Below are 20,927 nucleotides of genomic sequence, written 5' to 3'. Positions count from 1 at the left end.
TTTATTGGAGGAATCATACCTTTTGTACATAGCACATCCTTTTTGTTAACTTGTAGTACTAAGAATTTAGTAAATTTATGTATACACATTTTTATTTTGCAGATTTGTATTTGAGATAAAATATAAGGCAAACTATTTTTGTTTACCATTTTCAATATTACTGAACAATAGATTGTCATCTTAAATGAAGGTCTGTCAGGGGCACCTGGACATAAATGGGAGTGACTCCAGGTCATTCTCTTTTTAAGTTTCATCTCATGGAGATTCAGTCCTGCCTGCAGTTGTACTTCACCATCTCCTGGTGAGCAGCCAGGAGATGACGATGGCTAGCTTGCTGCCAACTCTGACTGGCAGAAGGGTTGCATAAGAATGGCCATACTAGGTCAGACCAATGGTCCATATAGCCTATTATCCTGCCATCCGACAGTGGCCAATGCCATATGCTTCAAAGGGAATGAACATAATAGCAGAATCATCAAGTGATCCATCCCCTGTCATCCAGTCCCGCCATCCAGCAGTCAGAGGCTTAGGGACACCTAGAGAATTGGGTTGCATCCCTGACAATCTTGGCTAATAGCCATCAATGGACCTATCCTCCATGAACTTATCTAATGCTCTGTGGAACCCAGTTGTAGTTTTGGCCTTCACAACATTCCCTGGCAATGAGTTCCACAAGTTGCCTGTGTATTGCATGAAGAAGTACTTCCTTTAAAAACAAATCTGCTGCCTGTTTATTTCATTGGGTGACCCCTGGTTCTCCTGATATGTGAAGAGGTAAATAACACTTCCTTATTCACTTTCTCCACACTATTCATGATTTTATAGACCTCTATCATAACTCCCTTAGTCATCTCTTTTCCAAGTTCAACAGTCCCAGCCTTTTTAATCTCTTCTCATACGCAAGTTGTTCCATGCCCCTAGTCATTTTTGTTGCCCTTCTCTGTACCTTTTTCCATTTCTAATGTATCTTTTTTGAGATGGAATGACCACACCTGCATACAGTATTCAAGGTGTGGGTGTACCATCGATTTATATAGTGGCATTGTTACCAGAGGTTTTCAATTGTTCAACTTCTGTATAGATTACAGCACACTGGACAGGGATATTGACAGTCAGAAGAAGGGGAGGGGGGAGTGAGAAATATGAGCAATTCACCTCTCCCAATTAGCATTTCAAAGGTAGTGTTAGCATCATAGTGCTTTAGTTTGTAAGGGATAGTAGTTAGTTTTAGGCCAGATGCTTTAGGTAAATTATAATTAATGATAGTTTATAGTTAAAAATCCAAAATGGTGGACGCACTAACTTTCTATTAGGAATTCCCAAGATGGAGGACACAGACTAAACTGACCAATAGCAAGTCAGAAACAAAGGTCGAACAAAGTTCAAGAGTATGAATCGAAACACCTGGAGGGAGGGGGTAGGAAGAGGAATAGCTATTATGTCACAACAGAGCTGATTGGTTGACTTTTCAAGCTCCCTGTGTGGGTGGCAACTCGTTCAGCCAATCAGAGAAGGCCAGAAACTGAATATAAGGAGTCAATTGGCAAGCTAAAGTGTGTGGTGGTTGAGAGCGTGAGTGAGAGTGGAGAAGACCAGAGAAGATGACAGAAGAAAGGAGAAGAGCAGAGAGTGGAGGGAAGCAGCAGCAGCAGAAAGAAACGTTTGCATGCAGCAATAGGAGAACTAACAAAGCAGAAGGACCCTAGACAAATGGTTCTCAAACTTTTGCAACCCGAGGACCCCCATTTTGATTTTAAAAAATTTGGGGACCCCCAACCCTCCCACACACTAGCCCCTGCCCCACCCCTTCTCTGAGGCTCTGCCCCTGCTCACTCCATCTCCCCTCCCTCCGTCACTCTCCCTCCCCCACCCTCACTCACTTTGAACAGGCTGGGGCAAGGGGCTGGAGTGTGGGAGGGGATGAGGGGTGTGGACTCTGGGAGGGAGTTTGGGTGCAGAAGGGGGTGAAAGGTGCAGGCTCTGGGCTGGGGCAGGGGGTTAGGGTGCGAGAGGTGGTGCAGGCTCTGGGAGGGAGTTTGGGTGCAGGACAGGGTGAGGGGTGCAGGCTCTAGGCTGGGGCAGGGGGTTGGGGTGCAGAAGGGGATTCAGGCTCTGAGAGGGAGTTTGGGTATGGGGTGTGGGCCCTGGGCTGGGGCAGGGGATGAGAGAGGGTGGGAGGGGATGAGAGGCTTACCTTGGGCGACTCCCAAAAGCGACTGGCACATCCCTCTAGCAGCGGCTCCTAGGTGGGGGGGCAGGGGTCTCCATGTGCTGCCCCTGCCTGCAGGCACCACCCCTGCAGCTCCCATTGGCTGCAGTTGCCAGCCAATGGGATCTGCGAATATGGCACTTGAGGCGGGGGCAGCGCATAGAGACCCCTTGGTCCCCCCACTCCAGGAGCCACAAGGACATGCCTGCTGCTTCCAGGAGCGGAGAGGAGCCAGGACAGGTAAGCCTGTTCCTCAGTGTGCTGGAGGTGCGCCTGGGAGGGAGGGGAAAGAGTTGAGGGAGAAAGGGGGAGGAGCTTTTCTGGGGGGCCTGTGGATCCCCTGGTGTCCCTTTGGGCACCCCCAGGTGTCCATGAAATCCCGTTTGAGAAACGCTGCCCTAGATGATTCAGAGGGATTGTTGAAAAAGTGGAAGTCTGATTTTTATGATGATTTTTGAAAAATGACTAAGTATGCCTATAAATAAAGCTGAATGCCTGCTTCTGAGTGTGATCTACCGCACCCCATTTCATGACTGACTGATCACTGCTCATGAAATGGCAATCTTGATGTTTCTTTAATGTTATACTGTAATGCTGTTTATACACATGCATAGAGTATTTGTATGTTATATTGTAATAAGTCTAATGTTATTGTATTAGAGGTCCTATGCATAAGTATGAAAAGGTCAATGTGTACCAAGACCACAACATTGTATTTGTCTTACAGTCTGTGCAGTCTCTTGTACCATTTAAATGTATGATCTTTAAGAGTAAATTCAATTGTGCCTTATTACCTATTATACATTGTAATTTTTTCCCTTTTCCTTTCTTGCTTTACTGAATATACTGTAATCACCTAATTTCCTCTCAATAAATAAGACTGTTTTTGAAGAACTACTGCTTGTATAACAATCCTTTGAGTGGAGGGCTGTATCTGTGTCCTTCCAAGAGTTAGCAGGATTAGCCTGCTCTGGGGAATCCTCTGAGGGTCAGAGACAAACCCCCTGGTAATATTCTGGCAATTCCTCTAGGGCAGGTCACCATCTTTCTCCCAATTTGGGCAGAATAAATTAACAATCAATTTGTAATTATAAGCAGACCAGTATTGGAGTGCGTTGGGTCCAAATCTTGGGGTAACAGCATTATAATATTTACTGTTTTATTATCTATCCTGTTCCTAATGTTCTGTTAGCTTTTTTGACTGCCATTGCACATTGAGCAGATGTTTTCAGAGAACTACCCACAATGACTCCAAGATCTCTTTCTTGAGTGGTAACAGCTAATTTAGACCCCAACATTTTTATCAATAGTTGGGATTATGTTTTCTAATATGCATTACTTTGCTTTTATCAACATTGAATTTCACCTGTAATTTTGTTGCCCAGTCACCCAGTGTTGTGAGATCCCTTTTGTGAGTCATCACAGTATGCTTTGGACTCAACTATCTTGAGAAATTTTGTATCATCTGCCAACTTTGCCACCTCACTGTTTATTCATTTTTCCAGATCTTTTGAGTATGTTGAACGGCATTGGTCCCAGTATACATCCTTAGGATATACCACCATTTACCTCTCTCCATTCTGAAAACTGACCATTTATTTTTCCTTTTTGCTTTCTGTCTGTTAACCAGTTACTGATCCATGAGAGGACTCTTCCTCTTATCCCATGACTGTTTACTTTGCTTAAGAATCTTTGGTGAAGGACCTTGTCAAAAGGTTTCTGAAAGTCCAAGTACACTATATCCATTGAATCACCCTTGTCCACATCCTTCTTAACTCCCTCAAAGAATTCTAATAGATGGATGAGGCATAATATCCTTTTACAAAAGCCATGTTGACTCTTCCCCATCAAATTGTGTTCATCTATGTGTCTGATAAATCTGTTCTTTACTATAATTTTAACCAATTTGCCTGTACTGAAGTTATGCTTACTAGCCTGTAATTGACAGGATCGCCTCTGGAGCCTTTTTAAAAAAAAAATTGTCATATTAGCTATCTTCCAGTCATCTGGTACAGAAGCTGATTTAAGTGATAGGTTACATACCACAGTTAGTTGTTCTGCAATTTCATATTTGAGTTCCTTCAGAACTTTTAGGTGAATACCATCTGGTCCAGGTGACTAATTACTGTCACTCCTTGATATAGCTCAGCAGGTAGTCATGTCATAAGGCATCTTGCCCCAGAACCTCCACGCATATTCCCAGATTGGTCTGCTGATCCTTCCCAGAACTACCACCTTGGAAAAAGGTTGGCTGCCCCCATCCCCATTTTTCTTAAAAGCAGCAGATCACCTTTTTACAGTGTGTATAAAATTAAATACGTGCATTAAACGCCTGCAGAATTGAGACCCTAAATTCCAGTCCTGGAATCTGACCTGAACTGGTGGAACACTATGGCTATATAGAGCTCCACTGCATTCTGTGGGAAGTGCAGTGAAAAGTTACCCATGTGTAACCCTTCTGCCAGGTGAAGCCAGCACCAATCGGGCTGGGTTCAATATCTAGGGGTTCCTTTCCATTGATACAACACAGAACCGGCTCGAGCCCCCACCCAGTAACCTGGAAAAATTACACACCGCCTCTGAGAGGCAATACTTCCCCTCTCGCAAGCACAGAGTCTGAGTGTACCAAAGCTAGGAATAGATCCATTAATAGCTTTGAAGATCATGGTTGAAGCCATGGAGGGATAGGAGCACAGGAGTACTGTGCTCATACCGGCTTTACCAATGGAGGAGGCAAGCAGTCCAAGAGACAGAGTAGATTTCCTATTTCATACATGAACACTAGTGGTTCTGAGATGGAAGCATAAAAATATGGAGAGTCATATTCTCGAATACCAACATTTACTTAAATACAGAATCAGAATCAAATCTTTCACTGAATATAGATAAGGCTTTTTTCATTGGTACTTTATCTGAACTATTTGGTTTATTTCCAGAATTTGAATGGGACATTGATTTTTATTACAAGGAAATAGCAGCTTCACATTTCTTCATTCAGTGACTGTTACTAACAGAGTTGATGAGAAAAAGCTTTTAAACCCCTTAAGAGGCCTAGCTAAGGGCTGAAAGATCCCATTAATAGTGTATCACCCAGCATTTGTATACTATAAATCATATTATGATCAGTACATTGTAATAGTAACAAACACCATTCAGAATGTTGAAATTGCTACTGGTGTTGGGTTGTGTGTTTCCTTGCTGCTTATTCCCAATCCGCTCTGCTCTTTGTGGGTAACTTTTGCTATTGCTTCTGTTATTGTTGGAATTGCTGGTTTCATGACAACTGGGATGCCAGTATTGATTCCATATCTATGATCTACTGAAAACCCAATACAGATGACGAGGTTGATTTTTCTTATTTTTATCCTATGCATTTGTGAATGTGAGGGCAGTTGATGCATTATGTTTTCTTGGTTACCCTGTGATCCAACGTGCTATCTCCACTATATTAGGAGTAATTGTGCTCTCTGCAGCACAGAAGCAATAGCCCTGTTCTTGTGCTCTGCCACAGGAAGTACAGAAGCTCCCAATCTCCCATCTCTGTTCCATTCATTATTTTATATACTTTTATAATGTCCCCTCTTATTTATTGTCTTTTTAAGGTAAACTATCCCAATCTTTAGTCTCTTTTTATATGCATTTTTCTGTGCTCCTAGTTATCTCATCATCCTTCTCTGAACTCACTCTAATTCTGTTTCTCCTTCAGATTGGGTGATAATCCCATATGCTTATGCATTCTAACATCATTTTCCCCCCACCCTGTTTTTTGTTTGGGTTATTTTGTTTTGTTTTTACTGCAGCTGCACATTGAGCTGAGATCTTCATTAAGTTGTCCATAATGTTGCCTCTTTCCTGAATTGGTAGTTAATCTAGAATCCTATAAAATATATGAGTGGTTTAAAATTGTCCCTCTGGTATGCATTACTCCACATTTATTAACACCAACTTTACTGGCTATCATGTTATCCATTCTTCTAGCTTGGATATGTCCCTCTGAAGTTCCTAACAGTCTTCTGTGGGTTTGATGAACCTAACACAAATAACTTAGTGTCATCTGCAGACTTTACTACCTCACTACTTTTTCCAGATCATTAATATATTAAACAACATGGAACCTAATACAGAACCCTGAGGTACCCCATTGGTAACCTCATACTTAGTGAATCGCAGGCTTCATTACTGTACTTTTGGCCCAAGTCAGAAGCTGACAGGAGGGAGCACAGCTGCTATGGTGGAGGAGAGCAAGGAATCTATCCTCCTGTGTACCTTCATTACAAATTAGCCTGATAAGTTTCTTCAAAGGCAGGCACAGTTCAGCAAGATAAATGAAGAAGACATTATGGCAAAATTTTAAGAACCAAATTTTCCAAGGCAGCATCTAAAATTGTTGTTGCAGTTTTACAGACACAGTCGCATCTTTCCATGTAACAGCATGGCAAACCAATATCTAAAATACTCACTTTCCTCCCACAAATGCTGCTTGCTTTCACAAAACTGGGTAGGTGCAAATTTAGAGGCTGAGGAAAGGCTACTTTGACAATTTGGTCCCACAGTGCTCTAATTGCTTTGTGATTCTGGACCATCTCATAAACAAAACTAATTCTCAAGGAGTGGCTTTCATTTCAGACATTATGTTGACCATTTCTCTGTCTGAAATGTATTTGAAAGTTCTTCCTTTTAAAAAGGAAAAAGAGTGATCAAAATGCAGTAAAGAATGTGTGGGATTTTTGGAGGGTTTTTTTCCTAGCTGCATAGACTATTTAGCATCTTGTGCTATGTAACATAAAACTAAAAAAACATCTGATTCACAGCCCAATTGACTGGAAAGATCTTCAGGCTGGATTCCTTAGCTGTTTGGCCTTGCTTCTTTCTTTTCCATCTGCTTCCAGGGTTCTTTCTCTCTCTCTCTCCTCCCCACTTCATTTCCAAAGTCACACACTCGATCCTTTCCGTTTCTACTTTAAATTATTTTTAATGGTGGAAAAAATTAATTCAAACAGTGATTAAAACAATCAAATGGCATAAAAGAAAATGATTTTTCATCAGCATTATAATCAGGGAAATATAAGGACCAAAGAAAGTCATGTGAAAATTGAACTTTGGTCTGTAGTTCAGGCATTGTGTTCAGAAACACTATGGAACTACGTAAAAGGGGCTTTTAGCATTGATTACTCATTTTATTTCGTCACTAAAGGAGGAAAAACTGCTTGCCTGTTGTGAGGATTCCCACTGAAGTCAATGAAAATATGCACCTCTGTAAGGCAGTCGGATTTGACTCTTAAATCCTCAGTGCTGCAGCCACAGATTGACCTTCCTGAAGCCATCAGCACGGCAGCTGCTGTATCATGCCGACTTCCCGCAGCTGGCAAAGGGCATAGCTGAGAAAGGGCACCTGGCCAGATCTTCCCTTTGCACTCCCAAACCCCATCTGCCCATAATGGCCATTGATAGAGCAGCCTGAGCCAGCTAAGTTATGCCAGGGGACCGGACATATTGCCTGCCCAGAACCAGGGGCATCCAAAGGCCTCATTTGCTTGACCCCTCTTATGAGCTGCACTTTATCTCCTATTTCTCTCTCCCGCCTGACTTTCTACTATGCACTAACTCCAGTTCCCACTTTCCCTTAGTTCCTTTTTTATTCCTCAGACACTTCTTCTTGCCTCAGCATAACAGCAAATTTAGCTGCAACCTCAGTGAGGCGCTCTGGAGGCTGGGCATGAGGCTGCCAGGGTGCTGGCAGCTGGGGTAAGAAGCCATAATTTCTAAAAACACTGTTAGTATTCATCATACTCCTTTATCTTTCATAAGTCTCTTTTTCTGTATTTAATTTAAGGCTTGAAGTTTGTTTGCAGCTGGAACTGCAGGTATGACAGCACTTTATCCGATGGCTCAGGTTTGGAATAACAGTCACAACTGGGCAAGCCATATGAAAAGAAAACATTGAGAAAGCAGGCCAAAATCAGAAATGTCAGAACCATGAAAGCAAAAGCCAAAAGGGCAGCTAACAAGAGAAGCAGCTTTTCAAATCCCAAAGCAGAAGCATAGCTAACTAGGTAAAGTAACTTTTTTTTAGTTTACTCTATTGAAGACAATGTTTTGTCTTGATATGGGTGTTTCCTCTCTGCTGTAATTCTGGGTGTTTTCATGGCCTACTCTTTGCTCTTTTATTTATGTGTCTCTCTCTCTAAACTTTGGGACTAATGATATTTTGACTTCTGAAACCACGAGGCAGCTTGTTTTTGTTTCACACATCTTACTACCTCACAATTCTTGGTGCAGAATCCATTTTTATGCCAGCAGCATTTATCCCATATGTGGTCATTTGTGTTACACTTTTATGGTCACTCTTCTGTTTGAATCATAGCAAATTATGTTGCTGTGATTCACAGGTAGCAGTCTCTGAACTACACTGTATCAAAATGAATAGGGTAAACATCTATCATAAAGCAATTGACTTTGGCTGTGAGGCCACATTCATTCACAATTTTGCCTTAGTAGTTTTCCTAAAATTAGGTTATAAAATCAAGACTGGGTAAATGGTTTCGCAAAACATTCAAAGTCTTTCTACTTGGCAGGTTGGTGAGCACCAAAATCAGATGATCAGGCTTAACAGTGAAATCCTTGCTGATCTTAAATGGAAAAAAGAAGCTTACAAGAAGTGGAAGATTGGACAAATGACCAGAGAGGAGTATAAAAATATTGCTCAGGCATGCAGGAGTGAAATCAGGAAGGCCAAATCACACTTGGAGTTGCAGCTAGCAAGAGATGTTAAGAGTAACAAGAAGGGTTTCTTCAGGTATGTTAGCAACAAGAAGAAAGTCAAGGAAAGTGTGGGCCCCTTACTGAATGAGGGAGGCAACCTAGTGACAAAGGATGTGGAAAAAGCTAATGTACTCAATGCTTTTTTTGCCTCTGTCTTCACAAACAAGGTCAGCTCCCAGACTGCTGCACTGGGCAGTACAGTATGGGGAAGAGGTGACCAGCCCTCTGTGGAGAAAGAAGTGGTTCGGGACTATTTAGAAAAACTAGACGAGCACAAGTCCCTGGGGCCGGATGCACTACATACGAGGGTGCTAAAGGAGTTGGCGGATGTGATTGCAGAGCCATTGACCATTATCTTTGAAAACGCATGGCGATCAGGGGAGGTCCCGGATGACTGGAAAAAGGCTAATGTAGTGCCCATCATTAAAAAGGAGAAGAAGGAGGATTCGGGGAACTACAGGCCAGTCAGCCTCACCTCAGTCCCTGGAAAAATCATGGAGCAGGTCCTCAAGGAATCAATTATGAAGCACTTAGAGAAGAGGAAATTGATCAGGAACAGTCAGCATGGATTCACCAAGGGCAAGTCATGCCTGACTAACCTAATTGCCTTCTATGATGAGATAACTGGGTCTGTGGATGAGGGGAAAGCAGTGGATGTGTTATTCCTTTACTTTAGCAAAGCTTTTGATACGGTCTCCCACAGTATTCTTGCCGGCAAGTTAAAGAAGTATCAGCTGGATGAATGGACTATAAGGTGGATAGAAAGCTGGCTAGATCGTCGGGTTCAATGGGTAGTGATCAATGGCTCCATGTCTAGTTGGCAGCCGGTTTCAAGCGGATTGCCCCAAGGGTCGGTCCTGGGGCCGGTTTTGTTCAATATCTTCATTAATGATCTGGAGGATGGCGTGGACTGCACTCTCAGCAAGTTTGCAGATGACACTAAACTGGGAGGAGTGGTAGATATGCTGGAGGATAGGGATAGGATACAGAGGGACCTAGACAAATTAGAGGATTGGGCCAAAAGAAACCTGATGAGGTTCAGCAAGGACAAGTGCAGAGTCCTGCACTTAGGACGGAAGAATCCCATTCACTTTTACAGACTAGGGACCGAATGGCTAGGAAGCGGTTCTGCAGAAAAGGACCTAGGGGTTACAGTGGACGAGAAGCTGGAGATGAGTCAACAGTGTGCCCTTGTTGCCAAGAAGGCTAACAGCATTTTTGGCTGTATAAGTAGGGGCATTGCCAGCAGATCGAGGGACGTAATCATTCCCCTCTATTCGACATTGGTGAGGCCTCATCTGGAGTACTGTGTCCAGTTTTGGGCCCCACACTACAAGAAGGATGTGGAAAAATTGGAAAGAGTCCAGCCGAGGGCAACAATAATGATTAGGGGGCTGGAGCACATGACTTACGAGGAGAGGCTGAGGGCGGGGCCGGCTTCAGGCACCAGTGTAGCAAGCAGGTGCCTGGGGCGGCCAATGAAGAGGGGGGCGGCACGTCTGGCAGTTTGGCGGCAATTCGAGGGCGGGGCCGTCACTCCCTCTCAGAGCGAAGGACCTGCTGCCAAATTGCTGCCGTACAATGAAGCGGCAGTAGAGCTGCCGCCGATCGCGGCTCTTTTTTTTTTTTTTTTTTTTTTTTTTTTGGTGCTTGGGTCAGCAAAAACGCTAGAGCCAGCCCTGGCTGAGGGAACTGGGATTGTTTAGTCTGCAGAAGAGAAGAATGAGGGGGGATTTGATAGCTGCTTTCAACTACCTGATAGGGGATTCCAAAGAGGATGGATCTAGACTGTTAGTGGTAGCAGATGACAGAACAAGGAGTAATGGTCTCAAGTTGCAGTGGGGGAGGTTTAGGTTGGATATTAGGAAAAACTTTTTCACTGGGAGGGTGGTGAAGCACTGGAATGGGTTGCCTAGGGAGGTGGTGGAATCTCCTTCCTTGGAGGTTTTTAAGGTCAGGCTTGACAAAGCCTTGGCTGGGATGATTTATTTGGGAATTGGTCCTGCTTTGAGCAGGGGGTTGGACTAGATGACCTCCTGAGGTCCCTTCCAACCCTGATATTCTATGAGTCTATGACATTCAGAAATGGCAAAGAGCCGCAGGAGAGGGAGCTCCTTCAGTGTTTTCTCCCGGAATTAAAATGGGGCGGGGAGGGGTGCGCCGCAATGTTCCTTCTAATTTTTTCCACCCATGTGCAGATGTGTGCCACCAGTAGAAACAAAAAACCTAGATATAATATATATTTTTAAAAAGTTACCATAGAGATAATTACTCCAGCTTGGACAAGTTAGGCATTTTATAGAACTCACTACTCAAAGAATTAAATTTAAGTGTAAGAGAAATAAGAGTTATGAAATGTATAGACCAGTCAAAACACTAAAATAACACACTTTGAAAGAATAAAATTTCAAAGAATATATGTGCATTGCAGGAAGTACCAAGAAGTAACAACAATAATACAAGTATGTTTTGGGAGGTGACTGTGAAAGAGACAAAGTGTGTGTGTGTGTGTGTGTGTGAGAGAGAGAGAGAGAGAGACTGTGTGAGCTGATTACTGGGGAAATCTCAGAAACAGTGCACCGTCTCTTTAAGAAAGGCGCTCACTGTTCACCGCAGCAGCTCTTCAAGTCCTGAGCCAGGCTGTGTCCCCTTTCCCCTGCTCTGTGGAGATGAGGTACAGGGGCGGGAGGAGGGGGACACCTGACATCAGTACCCTCCTCCCCCCCCCCTACTCACACAGCCATGAGGAGGGTCCCGGGAGCAGCTGCATGATGGAGCAACTTGAGGGGATGGGCACCTGAAGATATGCTGCCCACTGGCTGTGAGTGCTTTGCTAATCAGCTGGGCGACGTTTGACTCTCTCCTGGGCCGCCCGCCCAAGCTCGCAGCTTACAGTGAACATGGGGGACAGGGGTGTTCAAATTTACAGAGGAGTGAGGGCTGATGAGGGGTGAGGGCAAAGGTGGGCCATATGGCACCATAGTAAAAACTGAAGAATGTTTCACGATCATTTTATTAGATTTAACTCATGTTTTGAAATCATTACACAAATTAAAGTTGGCTATTCAAGCCTATTATGAAGCACTATATCTACATCCTTCTTGGTTCCTTGTTATAATTTTGCACAACTTTGCTAATGAACTTCTTGTATGCAGTGCATTCATCTTTGGTGGCTTCTCATGTGTCTGATAGTTCCAGTCCTTCATGATATGTTCATGATCAGGCAGAAGGCGACTTCTTGCAGAGCACAAAATTCTATTCAATGAGGAAAAATAACAGTCAACTGTAGTTGTTGTGACTGGGAGTAGCAAGAGATGAATGCCTACTTCTTTCATCCCAGGAAACATAGCACAAAGATTGGATTTAACCACTAGTGATGATAAAGAAGTCCCAGCATATTTTCTGTTTTTCCAAGACATTCAGTCCTTTTGGATTCTTGCTGAAAAGAGTATAACAAAGACATTAAATTTATAGTTTTAATGTCTTTTGAAGATTCTGCAGCTCATACTAGTGCTAGTTGGAGTAGATGGCCTCTGCAGTGTGTATAGGAGAGATCAGGGTTATACTTTTTCTCTGAGTAAAACTTGTACTCCACTATGTCTTCCAGAGAAGTTTGCAACTCCATCAAATGTACAAGCAGCCATCTGTTTGGGGTCTGGTTTACAAGCATTTAATTCTTCTAAGATGTGGGTTGTCACAGATGCAGCCAATGTGTCTTCTATAACCTGAACATCTAGAAATACATCTAGTTGCGCTGACATCAAGATAACATATGCAATGACTTAATACTTGATGGCCACTTGCATCAGTGCATTCATTAGCCATGCATGCACACTTTCTGAATATAGTGAGAGAGTTCTTCACTTTTTCAAATGTGGTGCAACAGTGAAAGACTCAGCATGCTTCTAACCAGTCAGTTGAGTTTCTTACAAAAAGATAGTGAGCATTTGCCGGTCTTATTCGGAACCTGTCTCCAACTTCAGGATTAATAAGTGATAATGCACTTAACATTGGCCTCCAGTTTGCTGGCAAACCAAGCTCCTCCACTTTTACTATATAAATCCATGGTATGCCCACATCTTGAATATTGCGCGCAATTCTGGTCGCCCCATCTCAAAAAAGTTATATTGGAATTGGAAAAGGTTCAGAAAAGGGCAACTAAAATGATTAGGCGTATGGAACAGATTTCATATGAAGAGAGATTAAAAGGACAGGGACTTTTCAACTTGGAAAAGAGATGACTAAGAGGGGATATGATAGAAGTCTGTAAAATCTTGATTTATATGGAGAAAGTGAATAAGGAAGTGTTATTTACTCCTTCACGTAACACAAGAACTAAGGGTCACCCAATGAAATGAATTGGCAGCAGGTTTAAAACAAACAAAAGGAAGTACTTCTTCACACAATGCACAGTCAACCTGTAGAACTTTTTGCCAGGATGCTGTGAAGGCCAAAACTACAACCAGGTTCAAAAAAGAACTAGGTAAGTTCATGGAGGATAGGTCCATCAGTGACAATTAGCCAGGATGGGCAGGGATGCAACACCATGCTTTGAGTATCCCTAGCCTATGTTCACCAGAAGCTGGGAATGGGTGACACAGGATGGATCACTTGATTGCCTGTTCTGTTCATTACCTCTGAAGCACCTGGCATTGGCCACTGTTGGTAGAGAGGCTAGTGGGCTAGATGAACCATTGTTCTGACCCAGCCTGGCTATGATTATGTTATTATGTAAACTTTATTATTTAATGTTTAGTACAGAAACTCCCCTAGATAACGACCTCTCAAGATAGTGACGAAGGGAGATAATGACGTTGGCAAATAATCTTGGCCTACTAGGAAATGTATATTTATATAAGTTTCCCAGTCACAAATCTAGCATTCTGGTGCAAAGTCACTAAAACATAGTCCAACAAACAAATGTTCCTTTAACATGCCCCTCCCTTCCCCCTCCACCGCACCCCACTCATAGTTGTTGTCCTTGGTCAGTGGAGACCCAGAGTTCAGAGGTGCTTTCTCATGAGTTCACCTCCCACCCTGGCTGGTTGGGAGGAGAAGGCACCTTAATCATTCCTTCATCTGCTTACCGCTTGCTCTGGCCACTGTTGGTCACTGTGCCACCATTCATTCCATCGCTCCATCATTGATGGCTTTGCACCGTCACCTTCTGCTGCCGCCGTGACCTCTGTGAATTGGTCTCTTGAGATTCCACCCAGCTGTCAGTGATTTCAGCTCTCAGTGGGGGAACCTCACTGCTAGTGCAGGCTGGGCAGTCTCTTCCACAAAAACACTGTCACACAGCAGGCCTAAGCACTTAAACCTGATTGCCAGTGATTTCAGTTCTAGCGGTCACTTAAAAAAACAAGACTCTCTGTGGAGCTTAATCAGTTCTATCTTTAAACAGGGGAGAGAGGCAGGTCAAATAGTGCCTGTGAGTCTTAGGCAGATGCCACACCACCAAGCAAAACACCAGTCCCCCACCCCTTTGTCTCCCTCTCTCTCTCTCTCTCTCTCCCCACGGGGATCTGGTATCCAAACCTCCTGCTTAATGACTGCAGTTCAGTTGAGGGTGACTAGTGCTTTCTTTAATGAAAGAGGTGCTGGGGCTCAAGCACCTTGTCATTTTCATAACTTATGCGGTAAGCCCAGAGGTCCTGGGGCTATGAACTGCCAAGCCTAGAGGTTCCAGGACTCAGCCCTGGCACAAATTAGGCACTGAGGGTGACCCCCTCAATCAGGGCAGGCTAAGTACACTTCTGCTGCCCTTTACTCATGCAATAAACATAACCACATTTCATTACCCCTGCATTCAAATTTAAAAATGTTATTAAAGCTAATGTTAAAAAAGTATATAGTACACAGGTTAAGAAACTCCAGTTCCCACTTTCCCTGCATTCCTTTTTTATTCCCCAGACACTTCTTCTTGCCCCAGAGTAACAGCAAGTTTAGCTGCAACCTCAGTGAGGGGCACTGGAGGCTGGGCATGAGGTTGGCAGGGTGTTGGCTGCTGGGATGAGAGGCCATCATTCGTAAAAACACTTTTAGTATTCATTATACTTATTTATCTTTCTTGAGTCTCTTTTTCTGTATTTAATTTAAGGCCTGAAGTTTGTTTGCAGCTGGAGCTGCAACCGTGGCAGCACTTTTTTGGAATAACAGTCACAACTGGGCAAGCCATATGAAAAGAAAACATTGAAAAAGCAGGCCAAAATCAGAAATGTCAAAACCAGGAAAATTAAAGTTAAAGAGCAGCTAACAAGAGAAGCAGCTTTTCAAATCCCAAAGCAGAAGCACAGCTAACTAGGTGAAATAACTTTTTTTTAGTTTACTCTATTGAAGACAATGTTTTGCATTGATTTGGGTGTTTTCCTCTTTGCTGTCATTCTGGGTGTTTTCATGACCTAGTTTATTTATATGTCTCTCTGTAAATTTTGGGACTTATGAAACCTGGAGGCAGCTTGTTATTGTTTCACACATCTTACTTACCTCAGGATTCATGGTGCAGAATTCTTTTTTTATGCCAGCATTTATCCCATATTAGGTTATTTCTGTTACACATTTTTATAGTCACTCTTCTGTTTGAATCGTAGCAAGTTATGTTGCTGTGATTCACAGGTAGCAGTCTGTGAACCACACTGATCAAAATGAATAGGGTAAAAAGTTGTTATAAAACAATGGACTTTGGCTGTTAGGCCACATTCACTCACAATTTCTCCTTAGTAGTTTTCCTAAAATTAGGCTATAAATTCAAGACTGAGTAAATGATTTGGCAAAACAGTCAAAGTCTTTTACTTGGCAGGATGGTAAGCTCCAAAACCAGATGTCCAGATTGACATTCAGAGACAGCAAAGAGCTGCAGGGGAGGGAACTCCTTTTCATTGCACAATGAGCAGAAGTACTAGAAAGGAAATTCTTGTTGTGATACAGGAAGTAATCCATAGGGGGAAAACGTGCTGAGAATGTAATTCTAATTCGGAGGACTTAATATCCCTTTTTAAAAAGCAGAACAACTTTCTATTTGGTGGGAAGTATTAAGGAAGAAGAAAGAGAAGGGGAACGTTGTTTTATTCTGCCTTTTCTTGCAACCAGTTAAAAATAGCAATGTAAGCAGAGTCAGGATGAGCTCTACCCTGACATCTGGTGGTGAATTGTGGCAAGTTGTGGAAAAGAACTTCAGGGGCTGATCTTGTTTGCATAGGCACACCCACCCCACCTAGCATGAGCCCACAGCAGCCCAAATGGTCACTTTGGCTGCTGTGGGATCCCCAGTTTCTCTGTTATTGGGGCAGGAAGAATAAAGTGTTGTTACCCTGATTATGTGAATCAAGGACAATGAAACTGTTTTATGATGGAGGGACTCGCCATCAACTAAGTAGCACTCGCTAAACAAGGGACATGGGTTCCAAAACCCAGTGAATTGAGAGAGGCTGGGGACAGGTATTTGTGCCTGATGGTATAGGCTGCAGTTGAGGGCCTGAAATTCTAATTGCATCTCCTTCTCTCCCCTGTGGAATATCAGAGCTAATTTTAATTCCATTAGGAGTCTAGTTACAGGCTGCTGAGCTGAATTTACTTTGGGTCAATGGTGCACCAGCAGTGAGGCTCCCCTACTATGAGCTGAAGTCACTGAGTGCTGTGAGGGCAGGGGCCTGAAGATATGTTGCTGAGCAGCTGGTGGAGCAGAACGGTTTGCGGGACGACTGGAGTGGCTCGTGGGACACCTGGTGGAGCGGAGCAGTTTGCGGAATGGCTGGAGTGGCTCACGGGGTGGCTGGTGGAGGGAGCAGCTGGCGGAGTGGCTCGCGGTGAAGGCTGCAGCAGAACCCCATGGAGAGGTGGGGCAGTCAGTGTTGGATCACGTAAGCTGCCCCTTAACACCGCTGTCCACCCCCGCCCACCCGGGCTGGGAGGTAAAACTCTGCAAATAAACTTTTGAACTCTGGGGCTGCACTGACCAGGGACAGAGACTTTTGGGTTGTTGAACTTTGGGGTGATTTTTGGGTTGCTGGACTTAAGACCCTGAAGGAAAAAGGACACTGCCAAACTTACTGGGGGGGGGGGGGCTTTTGCTCATGGTTTGTGTTATGAATCCTGTTTGTGGTGTTTCCCCAATATAATGCCGCATTATTTCCCTCCTTTATTAAAAGGATTTCGCTACACTCAGACTCTCTGCTTGCGAGAGGGGAAGTATTGCCTCTTAGAGGCACCCGGGAGTGGTGTGTAATTGTCCCAGGTCACTGGGTGGGGGCTCAAGCCGGTTTTGCATTGTGTTATTGAAACGGAACCCCTAGATACTGAACCTGGCCCTTGTTGCTGCCAACTCAGACGGGCAGAAAGGTTACATTTTTGGGGGCTCGTCCGGGATCCCTGGGTCAGTACCCCTCTCAAGCACCTGTTGAGTGTTCCCCTACATTGGGAAACAATTGTGTTTATATTTTGAGGAAATTACTGTTGAATAATGGCGAATATGTCAGGTTTGTTGGGCCCCGGCTCTGCAGCCTGTAGCTGAGGGGCCGCAGCCTCAGCTGATGATTGGGCAAAAGCACTGGGGCTAATATTGGAAAAGGTTGTGCTGTCCCATGCTACGTCAAACTCTTGTAGTAAGTTAAGGAGTTTGAACCCTGGTTGGAGTATACCACTGAAATGCTGCAGGAGTGGGTCATACCCGATGCAGAAAAGTGAAGATGTCTAATAGAGAGCCTTAGTGGCCCAGCATTAGATGTGATTCACACCCTGAAGCTCATTGACCCTGGGGTCGGTGTGAAGGACTGCATGGAGGCCCTTGATCATACTTTTAGGAGCGTAGAGGGCCCTGAAGACAGTTACTGTAAATTCCTTAATTCCCGACAGCAAAGGGGCGAGAAGATTTCAGCCTATATACAGAGGCTGGAGAGACTGCTTCAGAGAGCTGTCATGAGAGAGCAGTGACTGCTGAACAGATGGATCAGACCAGACTGGCTTAAATTGTAAGAGGAACTCAGTATCAGAACCCGATTCTACTTCATCTCCGGCTAAGAGAACGACAGGAACATCCCCCAAGTTACTCCCAGCTGATAAAGGAGGTCAGAGAAGAGGAAGAAAGGCAGGCTGCCAGTGAGTTTTGGGAAGCCCAAACATTGGAGCCAGCCAGCACAACACCACTGCAAACGGCCAGTGTACTGATGGTGAGCACCACAGAGGAACTTGCCCAACAAATGCAGGTCTGACAGAACGGATAGCTGAGCTGCAAAGCACCATTGACCGAGCTAAGATTTCCAGGAATAAGGAGCCTCAGACTGTGGAGATGGAGAAGTCAGCATTTAGAGCCAACGTCCCACCCAGGCAAAGGGGGAAAGGACAATTCTTCTGCTACCGAAGTGGTCAGGATGGACACAGTGCTACCATGTGCCATAATGAAGAAAATCCCTCCTTAGTGTATGGAAAGCTGAGGATCGGTTGGAAGAGATCCGGTAACTGCCAGAGGGTCTGGGGACGGGGACCACCCAGGCCTGCAGGATTTGAAGATTCCTCCAGAAAAGACTGTCCAGCTGGGATCCCCACAGGACTGATAGGGCCTCGAGCAGAGGTCACGGTGAGGATTGAAGGGGCGGAGTGTAAAGCCATGCTTGACACTGGATCTCAAGTGACTATTATATTTCAGTCATTCTACCAACAGATGCTTAGGCACCTGCCTATACAACCACTGACTGGCCTTGGTCTGGTGGCCTCAGCATGGATGAATACCCCTACCAAGAATTCCCAGAGGAGGTTGCTGGGGTAAGAGAAGAGGTAGACACAGCTGCCTTAATATGCCCTGACCCTAAAGGGACCTCTGATGTGTCTGTGCTGATAGGGACCAACTCCAGTCTCTTCAAGGTGCTCGCGGATTACTGCAGACGACAGGCTGGGGACCAGTACCTGAATACCCTGATGATCCATACGCTTTGTGCTGAAGCCTATAGGAAGATTGAGAGTGCTAAAAAGGAGACATCTGAGCTACCGATTGGGGCACTGAAGTACATGGGCACAACCCCTTAGTAGTGCCTGCAAGGACGGAGCAAGAAGTGCTTGTCATGAGTACCAGGCTGAAAGGCAGTAAAGGGGCATTAGCAATAGTAGAGCAGCCAATTGACGGAGAGCTCCCAGAAGGAGTGCTGGTCCCCAATGGAGTCATAACCCTACCTGCTGAAGCCCAGGAAAAGGTGACTATACTGATTGCTAATGAAACAAGTCGAGATGTTGTTGTGAAGCAAGGACAAAAGATAGCAGACCTCTTTGAGCCTGAATCAATTGTAAAACCCCAGTGTGAGACTCAAGTTCCGACAATAGACCCAGCAAAGTTTGACTTTGGAGATTCACCATTGTCCGAGGAGTGGAAAGATCACCTGCGGAGGAAACTTTGTGAAAAATCCAAGGTGTTCTCCTTGCATGAGTGGGATGTGGGATGTGCAAAAGGAGTAGAGCACAACATCAAACTACATGACTCTCGACCTTTCAGGGAGAGATCTAGGAGGATTGCTCTCTCTGAGATGGAAGATGTGCAACAACATCTTCAGGAGTTGGCTGCGAATGGCATCATTACAGAGTCCCACAGCCCATACGCCTCACCCATTGTGGTAATCCATAAAAACAATGGGAAAATCCGGATGTGTATTGACTACCGCACCCTAAACTGACGAACTGTGGTTGATCAGTACACAAAGCCCCGAGTCCAAGATGCCTTAGACTGTTTGCTGGGAAGCCACTGGTTCTCTGTGTTGGATCTTCAGAGTGGATACTACCAGATCCCTCTGGGAGAAGAAGATAAGGAGAAGACAGCCTTCATCTGCCCATTAGGGTTTTATCAGTTCGAACGCATGCCCCAAGGGATTTCTGGAGCACCTGCCACATTTCAGCGTCTTATGGAGAAAGTTGTGGGAGACATGAATTTAGTGCAAGTGTTAGTTTATTTGGATGACCTGATTGTGTTTGGAAGAACCTTGGAGGAGCATGAAGAAAGACTTCTTAAAGTGCTTGATAGGTTGGAGGATTATGGTTTGAAGCTTTCAATTGACAAATGCAAGTTCAGCAGAACCTCAGTGAAGTATATGGGTCACATTGTGTCCCAAGAGGGTGTGAGAACTGATCCTGATAAAATAGAAGCACTCACTACATGGCCATGTCCAAGTAACTACAGAGAACTCAAGACCTTTCTTGGGTTTAGTGGCTACTACTTCAGATTTGTGAAAAACTATGCTACGATTGTAAAACCTCTGAATGATCTTACTGGGGATACCAGTACAGCAAGAACAAATCTAAGACCAAGAATAAGGGGAGGTCCCCAAAGCCTCCTGTGCAGAGACACTATGGTCCCTTCGAACCATTTGGGCCACGGTGGGATGAGAGATGTGAAAGGGCTTTTTGAGAAATCATTACTTGCCGAACTTATGCTCCAGTCCTAGTCTTTGCTGACCCAAGCAAGCAGTTTATCCTGCATACTGATGCCAGTTTGGAGGGTCTGGGAGCAGTCCTGTACCAGGAAGTGGAAGGCAAATGTAAACCTGTAGACTTTGCCAGCCGAGGACTGTCTGATAGTGAAACTCGCTATCCCACCCACAAGCTGGAGTTCTTGGCCTTGAAATGGGCCATCACTGAGAAATTTCGAGACTACTTGTATGGTGCGCAGTTCCAGGTGTGGACAGACAACAACCCACTGACTTATGTGTTAACAAGTGCTAAGCTGGATGCTACAGGGCAAAGATGGGTGGCTGCTTTGGCTAGCTATGACTTCAGCATTCATTACCAATCACGGAGAAGCAATGTAGATGCAGATGCATTGTCCAGGCGTCCACAGGCACCAGAAGTTGCTGTGATACCCACGGATAGAGTGAGAGCTATTTGCAGTGTGAGTCGCCGAGAGCCAGAGGCCCACGAGAGCCTTCATGGATGTGTTGCAGAAGCTTTGGGCCTGCCCCCTGAATGCGTGCCTTCTGCTTCA

This window comes from Terrapene carolina, unplaced genomic scaffold, assembly GCF_002925995.2.
Source record: "Terrapene carolina triunguis isolate 2854851 unplaced genomic scaffold, T_m_triunguis-2.0 Scaffold111, whole genome shotgun sequence".
NCBI classification, from domain to species: domain Eukaryota; kingdom Metazoa; phylum Chordata; order Testudines; family Emydidae; genus Terrapene; species Terrapene triunguis.
Note: the sequence above shows the minus strand (reverse complement) of the source record.